The 17,516-nt window shown below is 46.2% G+C and overlaps 1 protein-coding gene across 2 annotated transcripts in view; it reads left to right on the top strand.

Moving 5' to 3' along the window:
* The window catches only part of CELF5 (CUGBP Elav-like family member 5), a 250,729-nt gene that overhangs the window by 46,859 nt on the left and 186,354 nt on the right, over nt 1-17,516 (top strand). The window lies entirely within an intron of this gene.

Here is a 17,516-nt window from a genome sequence, read left to right as displayed (position 1 = left end):
GACTCATACCAGCCACACCAATCACACCGTACAACTCGTGATAACTATACCCAGTTAACAGTATGAACAATAACTGGGCCTCTCTCAACAGATGGCTCATACAATAACCCTTTAGTTAAGCAATAACTATATACATGTATTGCAGAGAGTCCGCACTTGGGACGGGCTCCCAGCATCCACTACGGACTACGAGAAATAGAATTACCGGTGAGTAAATTCTTATTTTCTCTGACGTCCTAGTGGATGCTGGGTACTCCGTAAGGACCATGGGGATTATACCAAAGCTCCCAAACGGGCGGGAGAGTGCGGATGACTCTGCAGCACCGAATGAGCAAACTCAAGGTCCTCCTCAGCCAGGGTATCAAACTTGTAGAATTTTGTAAAAGTGTTTGAATTTGAACCCGACCAAGTAGCAGCTCGGCAAAGTTGTAAAGCCGAGACCCCTCGGGCAGCCGCCCAAGAAGAGCCCACCTTCCTCGTGGAATGGGCTTTTACTGATTTAGGATGCGGCAGTCCAGCCGCAGAATGTGCAAGCTGAATCGTGCTACAGATCCAGCGAGCAATAGTCTGCTTAGAAGCAGGAGCACCCAGCTTGTTGGGTGCATGCAGGATAAATAGCGAGTCAGTTTTTCTGACTCTAGCCGTCCTGGAAACATAAAGTTTCAGGGCCCGGACTATGTCCAGCAACTTGGAATCCTCCAAGTCCCTAGTAGCCGCAGGCACCCCAATAGGTTGGTTCAAATGAAACGATGATACCACCTTAGGGAGAAATTGGGGACGAGTCCTCCATTCTGCTCTTTCCATACGGAAGATCAGATATGGGCTTTTACATGACAAAGCCGCCAATTCTGACACACGCCTAGTCCAAGCTAAGGCCAAAAGCATGACCACTTTCCACGTGAGATATTTTAGCTCCACGGTCTTAAGTGGCTCAAACCAGTGGGATTTTAGGAATCCAACATACGTTAAGATCCCAAGGTGCCACTGGAGGCACAAAAGGGGCTGAATATGCAGCACCCCTGTAACAACGTCCGAACTTCAGACAGTGAAGCCAGTTCTTTTTGAGAGAAAAAGGGATAGGGTCAAAATCTTGGCCTTTATGGATCCTAATTTTAGGCCCGTAGTCACTCCTCACTGTAGGAAGTGCAGGAATCGACCCCCCTGGAATTCCTCTGTAGGGCCTTCCCGGCCACACACCAAGCAACCTATTTTCGCCATATACAGTGAAAAAGTCTTGCTGTCACGTCTTTCCAAGCCTTTATCAGCATAGGAATAACTGCATCCGGAATGCCCTTTTCCGCTAGGATCCGGCGTTCAACCGCCATGCCGTCCAACGCAGCCGCGGTACGTCTTGGTTCAGACAGGGTCCCTGTTGCAACATGTCCTGACTGAGAGGCAGAGGCCATGGGTCCTCTGAGAGCATTTCTTGCAGTTCCGGATACCGAGTCCTTCTTGGCCAATCCGGAGCAAAGACTATTGTTCACACTCCTCCGTTTATTACAATTCTCAGCCCTTGGGTCTGAGAGGAAGAGGAGGGAATATATAGACCGACTGGAACACCCACGGTGTTACTAGTGCGACCACAGCTATCGCCTGAGAGTCCCTTGACCCAGCATAAAACCTTTTTTATCTTTTTATTGAGGTGGGACGCCATGTAGTCCACCTGAGGCAGTTTCCATCAATTTGCAAAACTGCGTGAAGACTTCCTGATGAAGTCCCCACTTTTTTCGGGTGGAGGTCGTGTCCACTCCCGGAATGTACACTGCTGACAGTGCGCTTACTTGATTCTCCGCCCAGCGAAGAATTCTGGTGGCTTCTACCCTCGCCACCCTGCTCCTTGTGCCGCCCTGGCGGTTTACATGAGCCCCTGCGGTCTGACTGGATCAGAACCGGTTGGTCGCGAAGCAGGAACTCCGCTTGACTTAGGGCGTTGTATATGGCCCTTAGTTCCAGGATATTGATGTGAAGGCAAGTCTGTTGGCTTGACCACAAACCTTGGAATTTTCTTCCCTGTGTAACTGCCCCCCACCCTCGGAGGCTTGTATCCGTGGTCACCAGGACCCAGTCCTGAATGCCGAATGTGCGGCCCTCGAGAAGGTGAGCACTCCGCAGCCACCACAGGAGAGACACCCTGGCGCTGGGGGATAGGGTGATTAACCGATGCATCTGAAGATGTGATCCGGACCACTTGTCCAGTAAGTTCCATTGTCCTTGCATGGAACCAGCCGAAGGGGATGGCCTCGTATGATGCCATCATCCTTCCCAGGACTCGAGTGCAGTGATGCACTGACACCTGTTTTGGTTTTCAATAGATTCCTGACCAGTGTCATGAGCTCCTGAGCTCTCTCTATCGGGAGATAAACCCTCTTCTGGTCTGTGCCTAGGATCATGCCTAGGCGAGGCAGATGAGCTGTAGGAACCAACTGCGACTTCGGAATATATAGAATCCAGTCGTGTTGCCGTTTCACTTCCAGAGAAGGTGATACGCTGTCCAGCAACTGCTCTCTTGATCTCGCTTTTATGAGGAGATCATCCAAGTATGTGATAATAGTGACACCTTGCTTCCGCAGGAGCACCATCATATCCGCCATTACCTTGGTGAAATTGGTAATGACAATCCCGTACCGCAATTCTGAGGTACACCTGATAAGGTGGATAAATGGGGACACGAAGATATGCATCCCTTATGTCCCGATTCATTTCAGGCTTGCAATGACCGCTCTTAGCGATTCCATCTTGAACCTGAACCTTTTCAGGTATATGTTCAGGGATTTTAATTCAATATGGGTCTAACCGAACCGTCTGGTTTCGGGATTATAACATGGTCGAATAATAACACCCTCTTGTTGAAGGAGGGGACCCTTGACCACCACCTGTTGAAGATACAATTTACGAATTGCAGTTAACACTGGCTCCCTCTCTTGGGGGTAAGCCCGCCGGGTCCTCGATGAGGGGGTATCTTCTCACAGTCCAGCCTGTATCCCTGCGATACAATTTCTATTGCCCAGGGATCTAACAGGGAGTGAACCCACTTGTGGCTAAACTTACGAAGGCGTGTCCCCACCGGGCCTAGCTCCGCCTGTGGAGCCCCAGCGACATGCGGTGGATTTTTGTAGAGGCCGGGGAGGACTACTGTTCCTGGGGACTAGCTGTGTTGTACAGCTTCTTTCCTCTGCCCCCGGCTCTGACAAGAAAGGACGCCCCTCAGACTTTCTTGTTTCTTTATTCGAAAAGCTGCATTTAATAATGTCGTGCTTTCCTAGGCTGTGCAGGAATATAAGGCAAAATATCAGAATTACCAGCTATAGCTGTGGAGACCAGGCCCGAGAACCTTTCTCCACATAATCCTCAGCCTGCCATATGCCTCTTAAGTCGGCATCATCTGTCCAATGTATATTCTACAGGACACGTCAAGCAGAAATCGACATAGCTTTTGTCTCTAGGACCCAGTATACTCGTGTCCCTTTGGGCATGCTTTATAATTATATATCTATCACTTAAGACAGCATCTTAAAATATTTATATGCATACTAGGGTCTCAATCTCTGCTGATAAGGTACCTGTCCACGCTGCCACAGTGCTATAAACCCATGCCAACACAATTGCCGGTCTGGGTAGTATACTAGAATGTGCACACTATCTGCAGGATCCCTGAGAATAGCTAGTGCAAACAGGACACCCAAGGGGAAGATTCTCAACACATCCTGGCCCTAGTGGGGAAAGGATACAGCCTGAGAATTCTCTTGTGGGAAGCTGCCGTCTCTTGTCTGGAGATTCCCGCTCTTTTTCCTCATGAGAGGAGGGAAATTTACCTCAGCATTCTTCCCCTTAACATGTGTACTCTCGCGTCAGGGACAGATGAGTCATCAGTGATATGCAAATCATCTTTTATTCCAATAATCATATATTGAATATCTTTTAGCCCTCTTGGCTGTAACTTTGCATTATCGTAGTCGACAGTGGAGTTAAATCCGTGTCGATACTTTGTTATTTTGGATAGTGAACATAGAGAGACTCTGAAGGAGTCTGTGACATAGGGACAGACCAGGGTAGATTTCCTTTCTGTTCCCTAACCTTTTGTGCAATCATTTTACCTCAGCACTTACACATATCCAAACAGGTGTCGGCGCTGTTGACGGAGACACCCTCCCACACACTTATCCGCTCTATCACCTCCTTAGAGGAGCCTTTTACCTCAGACATGTCGACACACGCATACCGACACACCACACACACAGGGGATGCTCTATTTGAAGACAGTTCCCCCACCAGGCCCTTTGGAGAGACAGAGAGAGAGTATGCCAGCACACACCACAGCGCTATATAATACAGGGATGTACACTATACTGAGTGATTTTTCCCCTATAGCAGCTTATATACACAGTTTTGCGCCTAAATTTACGTGCCCCCCCTCTCTTTTTTACCCTTTGTGTACCAGGATACTGCAGGGGAGAGCCTGGGGAGCTTCCTTCCAGCTGAGCTGTGAAGAGAAAATGGCGCCGGTGTGCTGAGGAAGAAGGCCCGGCCCCCTCAGCGGCGGGCTTCTGTCCTTTTATGTACTTTAATGGCGGGGGTTAATGCACATATACAGTTTATCAGACTGTATTATGTGCTTTTCGCCAAGTAAGGTAATCTAATTGCTGCCCAGGGCGCCCCCCCCCCCCCCCCCCAGCGCCCTGCACCCATCAGTGACCGGAGTGTGTGGTGTGCTAAGGGAGCAATGGCGCACAGCTGCAGTGCTGTGCGCTACCTTAATGAAGACCGGAGTCTTCAGCCGCCGATTTTCAACTTCTCTTCGTTCTTCTGGCTCTGCAAGGGGGACGGCGGCGCGGCTCCGGGACCGGACGACCGAGGACTGGGCCTGTGTTCGATCCCTCTGGAGCTAATGGTGTCCAGTAGCCTTAGAAGCCCAAGCTAGCTGCAAGCAGGTGGGTTCGCTTCTCTCCCCTCAGTCCCACGTAGCAGTGAGTCTGTTGCCAGCAGATCTCACTGAAAATAAAAAACCTAACAAATACTTTCTTTTCTAGGAAGCTCAGGAGAGCCCCTAGGGTGCATCCAGCTCTGGCCGGGCACAGATACTAACTGAGGTCTGGAGGAGGGGCATAGAGGGAGGAGCCAGTGCACACCAGATATAGTACCTAATCTTTCTTTTAAGAGTGCCCAGTCTCCTGCGGAGCCCGTCTATACCCCATGGTCCTTACGGAGTACCCAGCATCCACTAGGACGTCAGAGAAACATAATGATTAACAAAAACATACCACACTGCTGTTCTACATAATCCTCCAATTGTGTTCATGAACCAGATAAGGCACTTTGAATGTTTCGGAGCTTCAAAATAATTTTGTCCTGTCAACAGGATAGATAGGGCTCAGAGTTGTGATGAGTCTCGTTCTCAAATATTCTCTTTAATGATAGCATTTCTAAAGGGAGGACTGAGTAAAATTGCTCCTTGTGGAGGGATTGAAGAAGCAGAGGAAGGTTCCAAGTAGAAGACCTAAATTGACTAGCTTCCTTATACACTGATATAGTTTTTAACCCTATTTTGCTGAGTAGTGTATATGGGAGATAAACTGCAAGCTCTATAACTACTACAGTCTCTTCTGCCACCATGGCAGAATAATCAACATGTGGGCCCTGTTCTTCCCAACATGTGCTCAATTTCTATAGACATAGTCTGTACAAATGTTTCTCAGTTTAACTACCACATATCTGAAAAGATGGCTATTACGTTTTAGAAATCTGATTTGCTTTACTTTGGATTTGAATGAATACTTAGAGGAAATTCATATCTGACCAAGTTAGAACCTCCAGTGCTTTGAAAGCCAGGGAGACCTTCTTTTTCTGAATCTTTGGAGCAAAATCAAACAGGACTAGCTGAACAGTGCTCAGCTCTCTGCACTTTGAAAACCAGGCCTGAATTTGAAGATGCTCAGGTGACGTCTGAGCAGCTACACCTGGATATAGGCATTGTTTATATGCATCTTCTTTATCCAATCACCTTGCATGATTTACCAACAAATATGATGTCTCCACCATAAGTATCTTGAGATGCCATAATACAGTATGTTTTAAGATTCTCAGATAAGAATCCAGTCTTCATTATGAGAAACAGCGGATAGGGATGTATGAACTTTATTTTTCAAAATTGTTTAGTTCACATAAACCTTGCAGAGGACCATGTGGTATTATAGGTGGTGTTCTTTGGAAAATGCATGTAGGATCTATCAATTTTTTGTTGTAATGGCTCAGTCAAACCCTAAGGTGTCTTAATCTGCCTCTGGCTTAGATATGTACTGCAAAATAGATATTTTTTGGGGAGTTTTATTTAGACCTACAGGATGTAGAATGAGGTTAGACCTACTTTATATGAAGCCTATATACCAGCTGCTCTGACAAGCCTATATTGCTTGCTACTATAAAGTGTGAGATGTAAAATGTAGCTTTGGTCTCTTCTCCTGGTGAAGAAATGAACCCCTGCTTGCAAAAGCTTTGGATATAATATAATACAATCGAATTATGTTTCAAAGAGCATCTCACCTTCAGAAAGTAGCTGATAATAGTTAATATTAGACCTGGTATCTTCTTGCTATTGTTTGAATCAGAGACATCTGTTTACGGACATAGATAGGAACTTAACTACCAGCCTAAATACTTCCATTGCTCCATGGAAAAAAGTGTAATTGAAATTAGTGGCAAATTTTATGGAGATGGTTTCAAAACATCTACAGTCAAAACATTCACATATTCAAAACATTGACAATGAAAAAGTTGACATTGATACACAATAGGGGGAATTCAGTTGTTTGAAAAGTCGGTTGGGTATCTGTTTTTCCTGTCTATAAGGTAAACAGATAAAAGATAAAACAGACACCCAACTGACTTTTCAAACAATTGAATATCCCCCAATATGTTAACAGTCAGAATATCGACAGGGACATAACTTAGACATGGTCAAAATGTAGGCAATCAATATTTTGACAGTTTTAAATATCCTATGAGTTTAATGGGCTTAGAACGTCTATTATCGGGAACACCACTTCTCACAACATTAATGATCGATCATTGTGGAAAAGGCACATATCTTAATCTCATATCTTAATCTCATATTTTAAGCCAAATTTATGGCTATCACATACGTGGTCGAGTCACATTATTATGACCACTTCCTACATTTGACATTGGCAGTGCGTAGCCCATGAAGTATGTCACGTGTCGTGCGCTGGCTTGGTGGGTATATAAGTTGTATGAGCACACATATCACTCGTTGCTGTCGTGGGTAAAAGGGGCGATTTTCTCCGAGTTGCAAAAAGGGATGATTATTGGCTGTTGGGCCCAGGGTGGCAGTATTTCTGAAACAGCGCAGTTTGTGAACTGTTGGCGTGCTGCTGTGGTGAAGGTGTATTGTGACTGGACAAATGGCAATATTGTGAATAACTGATGTGGAAACTGCGAAGCACCATGTACCTTTGATGTGAGTGGTGAACATCGACTTCAAAGGTGCGTGAAGGCCGACTTACACTCTATAGCTGAGAAACTCACCGTCAAAATGAACCTGGGGGCTACCAGACGTGTGTTTAAAATGATAGTTCAACACATCTAGCTGCACACGGAGGTTACCCTGGCTATTAGCTGATGGTCATTATAATGTGACTTGATCATGTAATATGTGATGCCTTTTCCACAATGATCATTGTTCATCAAGCATTAATGCTTGTAAGAAGTGGTGTTCGTGATAATCGATACTCTGTGGTGTTCCCGATAATTGATGTTCTAAGCTCATTGAAACCATAGGCCAGAGTTACTCCGCCATTACAGTCCAGGTGTTAAGGATATCCATGTTTAAATCTGGGAAACTTTGACATAGGCATTGTTTTTTTTCCATTTTATTTTTTTTATCCAAATCTATTAATACTGATTAGTTAAATTGATGGTATGTGCCGATGTTTACTTGATGATTAAACAACAATCGTTGTTTGATCGATTGACAATCAATGTTAGCCGACCCCTGCTGTGGATGCCTACACCAGCTGGAATAATTATATACCTGTCGACATTATGACCTGTCTATATTTAGACTGCTGAAGTTTTGTAATATATATATTATGATATATATATTATGAATGTTGACGTCTTGAATGTCAACATTTTGACCATGTAGACCTTTTCACTGTAGACCTTTTTGTTCAATGTCGACCTTTTGGCCAAGTTGACATAAAAAACATGACTATGTTCATGTCGCCCTTTTCATTGTTGACATTTTGACCAAGTCGACCTTTTTGTCTATGTAGAATTGTCTACGTTATGGGCTATATTCAATAAGAGTTGGAGACTGCTGTCTTGTCGGAAAGACAGCAGTTTCCAACTGGAATAGGTCGGAAGGGGTTCCGACCTATTCAATAGGGGCACATTTTTTCCGACAAGTCGGGAAACCTGACTTGTCGGAATGCTGTCGGAAAGCAGGTGGATCGGCGGATACCCACCCATCCACCTGCTCCTGTCGGAAACGAGGCCAAATCCGACAGGTTTTGGCCCCCTTTCCGACAAACTCAATCCGACTTGAAAACAAGTCAGATTGAGGTGAGGAGACGGGGAGCGGTGCGGCGGGCTACGGGGATGATAGTACCTGCAGTGCCTCCTCCGCCACTGCACAGATCACTCCCGCTGCCAGCTCCGGCCGCCGCTGGAAGCCCCCCCGCCGGCCGCCGCACACTGCTCCGCCCCGCCGGCCGCCGCACACTGCTCCCCCCGCCGCTGCTGTCAGCGCACCCGGCAGTCGCTGACAGCAGCGGCAGGACAGGACACAAGGAACGGCCAAATCCGACAGTCGGATTTTGGCCGCTCTTTGAATAGGGGTTGTCAGGTCCGTTCCGACAACTGCATGTTGGAATGGACCCGACTCTTATTGAATATACCCCTATGACTACGTCCCAGTTTTATGACCTCCTAGAAACTCAATGATGTCTCCTCTTTGGATCCCATTATACGGTCTATTTTGCATTCAAAAGTTAGTTGCAGTGCCAAAAGATTTAGTCATCGCTGCCACACAGAGACATGCTAGATATTCTCAGAATAAAGAGAATATATCACAGGCTGTAATCATTCATCTTTAATCAGGTTATTCCATCTTGGATGAAAAATTGTAACAAAGGCAGGTCAAATGAGGATGATGATTGTACTACAGAATGCTGCTCTTCTTCAAGGTCACAATCAGGTAGATAAAAGATTTAATCTGATGGACCTACAGACTCTTGGATTGGTGGAGGACTGACAAAATGAGATGCCTGCAGACTATAACCTGTGTTTGTAAGTCTTTAATCACTGACTTTGTTGCCTTTGAGACTCCGTTATACATATTGGCAGATCCTATGGTGTTAATAGTAGAGATGAGCGCCTGAAATTTTTCGGGTTTTGTGTTTTGGTTTTGGGTTCGGTTCCGCGGCCGTGTTTTGGGTTCGAACGCGTTTTGGCAAAACCTCACCGAATTTTTTTTGTCGGATTCGGGTGTGTTTTGGATTCGGGTGTTTTTTTCAAAAAACACTAAAAAACAGCTTAAATCATAGAATTTGGGGGTCATTTTGATCCCAAAGTATTATTAACCTCAAAAACCATAATTTACACTCATTTTCAGTCTATTCTGAATACCTCACACCTCACAATATTATTTTTAGTCCTAAAATTTGCACCGAGGTCGCTGTGTGAGTAAGATAAGCGACCCTAGTGGCCGACACAAACACCGGGCCCATCTAGGAGTGGCACTGCAGTGTCACGCAGGATGTCCCTTCCAAAAAACCCTCCCCAAACAGCACATGACGCAAAGAAAAAAAGAGGCGCAATGAGGTAGCTGTGTGAGTAAGATTAGCGACTCTAGTGGCCGACACAAACACCGGGCCCATCTAGGAGTGGCACTGCAGTGTCACGCAGGATGGCCCTTCCAAAAAACCCTCCCCAAACAGCACATGACGCAAAGAAAAAAAGAGGCGCAATGAGGTAGCTGTGTGAGTAAGATTAGCGACCCTAGTGGCCGACACAAACACCGGGCCCATCTAGGAGTGGCACTGCAGTGTCACGCAGGATGTCCCTTCCAAAAAACCCTCCCCAAACAGCACATGACGCAAAGAAAAAAAGAGGCGCAATGAGGTAGCTGTGTGAGTAAGATTAGCGACCCTAGTGGCCGACACAAACACCGGGCCCATCTAGGAGTGGCACTGCAGTGTCACGCAGGATGTCCCTTCCAAAAAACCCTCCCCAAACAGCACATGACGCAAAGAAAAAAAGAGGCGCAATGAGGTAGCTGACTGTGTGAGTAAGATTAGCGACCCTAGTGGCCGACACAAACACCGGGCCCATTTAGGAGTGGCACTGCAGTGTCACGCAGGATGTCCCTTCCAAAAAACCCTCCCCAATCAGCACATGATGCAAAGAAAAAGAAAAGAAAAAAGAGGTGCAAGATGGAATTGTCCTTGGGCCCTCCCACCCACCCTTATGTTGTATAAACAAAACAGGACATGCACACTTTAACCAACCCATCATTTCAGTGACAGGGTCTGCCACACGACTGTGACTGATATGACGGGTTGGTTTGGACCCCCCCCAAAAAAGAAGCAATTAATCTCTCCTTGCACAAACTGGCTCTACAGAGGCAAGATGTCCACCTCATCATCACCCTCCGATATATCACCGTGTACATCCCCCTCCTCACAGATTATCAATTCGTCCCCACTGGAATCCACCATCTCAGCTCCCTTTGTACTTTGTGGAGGCAATTGCTGCTGGTCAATGTCTCCGCGGAGGAATTGATTATAATTCATTTTAATGAACATCATCTTCTCCACATTTTCTGGATGTAACCTCGTACGCCGATTGCTGACAAGGTGAGCGGCGGCACTAAACACTCTTTCGGAGTACACACTTGTGGGAGGGCAACTTAGGTAGAATAAAGCCAGTTTGTGCAAGGGCCTCCAAATTGCCTCTTTTTCCTGCCAGTATAAGTACGGACTGTGTGACGTGCCTACTTGGATGCGGTCACTCATATAATCCTCCACCATTCTATCAATGTTGAGAGAATCATATGCAGTGACAGTAGACGACATGTCCGTAATCGTTGTCAGGTCCTTCAGTCCGGACCAGATGTCAGCATCAGCAGTCGCTCCAGACTGCCCTGCATCACCGCCAGCGGGTGGGCTCGGAATTCTGAGCCTTTTCCTCGCACCCCCAGTTGCGGGAGAATGTGAAGGAGGAGATGTTGACAGGTCGCGTTCCGCTTGACTTGACAATTTTGTCACCAGCAGGTCTTTCAACCCCAGCAGACTTGTGTCTGCCGGAAAGAGAGATCCAAGGTAGGCTTTAAATCTAGGATCGAGCACGGTGGCCAAAATGTAGTGCTCTGATTTCAACAGATTGACCACCCGTGAATCCTTGTTAAGCGAATTAAGGGCTCCATCCACAAGTCCCACATGCCTAGCGGAATCGCTCCATGTTAGCTCCTCCTTCAATGTCTCCGGCTTCTTCTGCAAAAGCCTGATGAGGGGAATGACCTGACTCAGGCTGGCAGTGTCTGAACTGACTTCACGTGTGGCAAGTTCAAAGGGCATCAGAACCTTGCACAACGTTGAAATCATTCTCCACTGCGCCTGAGACAGGTGCATTCCACCTACTATATCGTGCTCAATTGTATAGGCTTGAATGGCCTTTTGCTGCTCCTCCAACCTCTGAAGCATATAGAGGGTTGAATTCCACCTCGTTACCACTTCTTGCTTCAGATGATGGCAGGGCAGGTTCAGTAGTTTTTGGTGGTGCTCCAGTCTTCTGTACGTGGTGCCTGTACGCCGAAAGTGTCCCGCAATTCTTCTGGCCACCGACAGCATCTCTTGCACGCCCCTGTCGTTTTTTAAAAAATTCTGCACCACCAAATTCAAGGTATGTGCAAAACATGGGACGTGCTGGAATTTGCCCATATTTAATGCACACACAATATTGCTGGCGTTGTCCGATGCCACAAATCCACAGGAGAGTCCAATTGGGGTAAGCCATTCCGCGATGATCTTCCTCAGTTGCCGTAAGAGGTTTTCAGCTGTGTGCGTATTCTGGAAAGCGGTGATACAAAGCGTAGCCTGCCTAGGAAAGAGTTGGCGTTTGCGAGATGCTGCTACTGGTGCCGCCGCTGCTGTTCTTGCGGCGGGAGTCCATACATCTACCCAGTGGGCTGTCACAGTCATATAGTCCTGACCCTGCCCTGCTCCACTTGTCCACATGTCCGTGGTTAAGTGGACATTGGGTACAACTGCATTTTTTAGGACACTGGTGAGTCTTTTTCTGACGTCCGTGTACATTCTCGGTATCGCCTGCCTAGAGAAGTGGAACCTAGATGGTATTTGGTAACGGGGGCACACTGCCTCAATAAATTGTCTAGTTCCCTGTGAACTAACGGCGGATACCGGACGCACGTCTAACACCAACATAGTTGTCAAGGCCTCAGTTATCCGCTTTGCAGCAGGATGACTGCTGTGATATTTCATCTTCCTCGCAAAGGACTGTTGAACAGTCAATTGCTTACTGGAAGTAGTACAAGTGGGCTTACGACTTCCCCTCTGGGATGACCATCGACTCCCAGCAGCAACAACAGCAGCGCCAGCAGCAGTAGGCGTTACACGCAAGGATGCATCGGAGGAATCCCAGGCAGGAGAGGAATCGTCAGAATTGCCAGTGACATGGCCTGCAGGACTATTGGCATTCCTGGGGAAGGAGGAAATTGACACTGAGGGAGTTGGTGGGGTGGTTTGCGTGAGCTTGGTTACAAGAGGAAGGGATTTACTGGTCAGTGGACTGCTTCCGCTGTCACCCAAAGTTTTTGAACTTGTCACTGACTTATTATGAATGCGCTGCAGGTGACGTATAAGGGAGGATGTTCCGAGGTGGTTAACGTCCTTACCCCTACTTATTACAGCTTGACAAAGGGAACACACGGCTTGACACCTGTTGTCCGCATTTCTGGTGAAATACCTCCACACCGAAGAGCTGATTTTTTTGGTATTTTCACCTGGCATGTCAACGGCCATATTCCTCCCACGGACAACAGGTGTCTCCCCGGGTGCCTGACTTAAACAAACCACCTCACCATCAGAATCCTCCTGGTCAATTTCCTCCCCAGCGCCAGCAACACCCATATCCTCCTCATCCTGGTGTACTTCAACACTGACATCTTCAATCTGACTATCAGGAACTGGACTGCGGGTGCTCCTTCCAGCACTTGCAGGGGGCGTGCAAATGGTGGAAGGCGCATGCTCTTCACGTCCAGTGTTGGGAAGGTCAGGCATCGCAACCGACACAATTGGACTCTCCTTGTGGATTTGGGATTTCGAAGAATGCACAGTTCTTTGCTGTGCTGCTTTTGCCAGCTTGAGTCTTTTCATTTTTCTAGCGAGAGGCTGAGTGCTTCCATCCTCATGTGAAGCTGAACCACTAGCCATGAATATAGGCCAGGGCCTCAGCCGTTCCTTGCCACTCCGTGTCGTAAATGGCATATTGGCAAGTTTACGCTTCTCCTCCGACAATTTTATTTTAGGTTTTGGAGTCCTTTTTTTTCTGATATTTGGTGTTTTGGATTTGACATGCTCTGTACTATGACATTGGGCATCGGCCTTGGCAGACGACGTTGCTGGCATTTCATCGTCTCGGCCATGACTAGTGGCAGCAGCTTCAGCACGAGGTGGAAGTGGATCTTGATCTTTCCCTAATTTTGGAACCTCAACATTTTTGTTCTCCATATTTTAATAGGCACAACTAAAAGGCACCTCAGGTAAACAATGGAGATGGATACTAGTATACAATTATGGACTGCCTGCCGAGTGCAGACACAGAGGTAGCCACAGCCGTGAACTACCGTACTGTACTGTGTCTGCTGCTAATATAGACTGGTTGATAAAGAGATGTCTATGTAACTATGTATGTATAAAGAAGAAAGAAAAAAAAAACCACGGTTAGGTGGTATACAATTATGGACGGACTGCCTGCCGAGTGCAGACACAGAGGTAGCCACAGCCGTGAACTACCGTACTGTACTGTGTCTGCTGCTAATATAGACTGGTTGATAAAGAGATGTCGTAGTAGTATGTATGTATAAAGAAGAAAAAAAAACCACGGTTAGGTGGTATATACAATTATGGACGGGCTGCCGAGTGCCGACACAGAGGTAGCCACAGCCGTGAACTACCGCACTGTACTGTGTCTGCTGCTAATATATAGACTGGTTGATAAAGAGATAGTATACTCGTAACTAGTATGTATGTATAAAGAAAGAAAAAAAAACCACGGTTAGGTGGTATATACAATTATGGACGGGCTGCCGAGTGCCGACACAGAGGTAGCCACAGCCGTGAACTACCGCACTGTACTGTGTCTGCTGCTAATATATAGACTGGTTGATAAAGAGATAGTATACTCGTAACTAGTATGTATGTATAAAGAAAGAAAAAAAAACCACGGTTAGGTGGTATATACAATTATGGACGGGCTGCCGAGTGCCGACACAGAGGTAGCCACAGCCGTGAACTACCGCACTGTACTGTGTCTGCTGCTAATATATAGACTGGTTGATAAAGAGATAGTATACTCGTAACTAGTATGTATGTATAAAGAAAGAAAAAAAAACCACGGTTAGGTGGTATATACAATTATGGACGGGCTGCCGAGTGCCGACACAGAGGTAGCCACAGCCGTGAACTACCGCACTGTACTGTGTCTGCTGCTAATATATAGACTGGTTGATAAAGAGATAGTATACTCGTAACTAGTATGTATGTATAAAGAAAGAAAAAAAAACCACGGTTAGGTGGTATATACAATTATGGACGGGCTGCCGAGTGCCGACACAGAGGTAGCCACAGCCGTGAACTACCGCACTGTACTGTGTCTGCTGCTAATATATAGACTGGTTGATAAAGAGATAGTATACTCGTAACTAGTATGTATGTATAAAGAAAGAAAAAAAAACCACGGTTAGGTGGTATATACAATTATGGACGGGCTGCCGAGTGCCGACACAGAGGTAGCCACAGCCGTGAACTACCGCACTGTACTGTGTCTGCTGCTAATATATAGACTGGTTGATAAAGAGATAGTATACTCGTAACTAGTATGTATGTATAAAGAAAGAAAAAAAAAACACGGTTAGGTGGTATATACAATTATGGACGGGCTGCCGAGTGCCGACACAGAGGTAGCCACAGCCGTGAACTACCGCACTGTACTGTGTCTGCTGCTAATATATAGACTGGTTGATAAAGAGATAGTATACTCGTAACTAGTATGTATGTATAAAGAAAGAAAAAAAAACCACGGTTAGGTGGTATATACAATTATGGACGGGCTGCCGAGTGCCGACACAGAGGTAGCCACAGCCGTGAACTACCGCACTGTACTGTGTCTGCTGCTAATATATAGACTGGTTGATAAAGAGATAGTATACTCGTAACTAGTATGTATGTATAAAGAAAGAAAAAAAAACCACGGTTAGGTGGTATATACAATTATGGACGGGCTGCCGAGTGCCGACACAGAGGTAGCCACAGCCGTGAACTACCGCACTGTACTGTGTCTGCTGCTAATATATAGACTGGTTGATAAAGAGATAGTATACTCGTAACTAGTATGTATGTATAAAGAAAGAAAAAAAAACCACGGTTAGGTGGTATATACAATTATGGACGGGCTGCCGAGTGCCGACACAGAGGTAGCCACAGCCGTGAACTACCGCACTGTACTGTGTCTGCTGCTAATATATAGACTGGTTGATAAAGAGATAGTATACTCGTAACTAGTATGTATGTATAAAGAAAGAAAAAAAAACCACGGTTAGGTGGTATATACAATTATGGACGGGCTGCCGAGTGCCGACACAGAGGTAGCCACAGCCGTGAACTACCGCACTGTACTGTGTCTGCTGCTAATATAGACTGGTTGATAAAGAGATAGTATACTCGTAACTAGTATGTATGTATAAAGAAAGAAAAAAAACCACGGTTAGGTGGTATATACAATTATGGACGGGCTGCCGAGTGCCGACACAGAGGTAGCCACAGCCGTGAACTACCGCACTGTACTGTGTCTGCTGCTAATATAGACTGGTTGATAAAGAGATAGTATACTCGTAACTAGTATGACTATAAAGAAAGAAAAAAAAACCACGGTTAGGTGGTATATACAATTATGGACGGGCTGCCGAGTGCCGACACAGAGGTAGCCACAGCCGTGAACTACCGCACTGTACTGTGTCTGCTGCTAATATAGACTGGTTGATAAAGAGATAGTATACTACTAATATTATATATATACTGGTGGTCAGGTCACTGGTCACTAGTCACACTGGCAGTGGCACTCCTGCAGCAAAAGTGTGCACTGTTTAATTTTAATATAATATTATGTACTCCTGGCTCCTGCTATAACCTATAACTGGCACTGCAGTGCTCCCCAGTCTCCCCCACAATTATAAGCTGTGTGAGCTGAGCACAGTCAGATATATATATACATTGATGCAGCACACTGGGCTGAGCAGTGCACACAGATATGGTATGTGACTGAGTCACTGTGTGTATCGTTTTTTTCAGGCAGAGAACGGATATATTAAATAAAACAAACAACTGCACTGTCTGGTGGTCACTGTGGTCGTCAGTCACTAAACTCTGCACTCTCTTCTACAGTATCACAGCCTCAGGTCAATCTCTCTCTCTCTCTCTCAACCCTAATCTAAATGGAGAGGACGCCAGCCACGTCCTCTCCCTATCAATCTCAATGCACGTGTGAAAATGGCGGCGACGCGCGGCTCCTTATATAGAATCCGAGTCTCGCGATAGAATCCGAGCCTCGCGAGAATCCGACAGCGTCATGATGACGTTCGGGCGCGCTCGGGTTAACCGAGCAACGCGGGAAGATCCGAGTCGCTCGGACCCGTGAAAAAAAACATGAAGTTCGGGCGGGTTCGGATTCAGAGAAACCGAACCCGCTCATCTCTAGTTAATAGGTGTCAGCGATGTGCAATGTAGGTTAGTCCACAAGGCAGATAACTTAACCAAGGATTTGTTTATTAACTGGTGAAAAGCAGGTGCAGAATAACACAGGGTTAATGCAAGTATGTAGCAGAGCAGGATGCAGACTCTCCAGTTGCAGCCAGGAGCATATGGGGTTAATGTTATACATTGTAGTGCACACACACATACAATGGTGGCAGCAGTATGAATTTATTATAAACAGGTTGTGACACAGTGGTATTGGGGGTCTCTGACCTGTGGTGTTGTTGTTGAAGACACTCAGAGGCACGTCCTTCACTCTAGGGAGTATATTTACTAAAGTGCGGATTTATAGAAGTAGAGATGTTGCCCATAGCAACCAATCTGATTCTACTTATCATTTATCCGCACCTTCTCGAAGTTAATAGCTAGAATCTGATTTGCTGCCCTTCAGTAAATATACCCCAAGGATTCAGGCAGGAGAAGAACATGCTGAGAACTACAGTGCTTGTCAGG

This window comes from Pseudophryne corroboree, chromosome 1, assembly GCF_028390025.1.
Source record: "Pseudophryne corroboree isolate aPseCor3 chromosome 1, aPseCor3.hap2, whole genome shotgun sequence".
Classification (NCBI taxonomy): Eukaryota; Metazoa; Chordata; class Amphibia; order Anura; family Myobatrachidae; genus Pseudophryne; species Pseudophryne corroboree.
The sequence above is the reverse complement of the archived record's forward strand: the minus strand, read 5'-3'. Positions and strand labels throughout refer to the sequence as shown.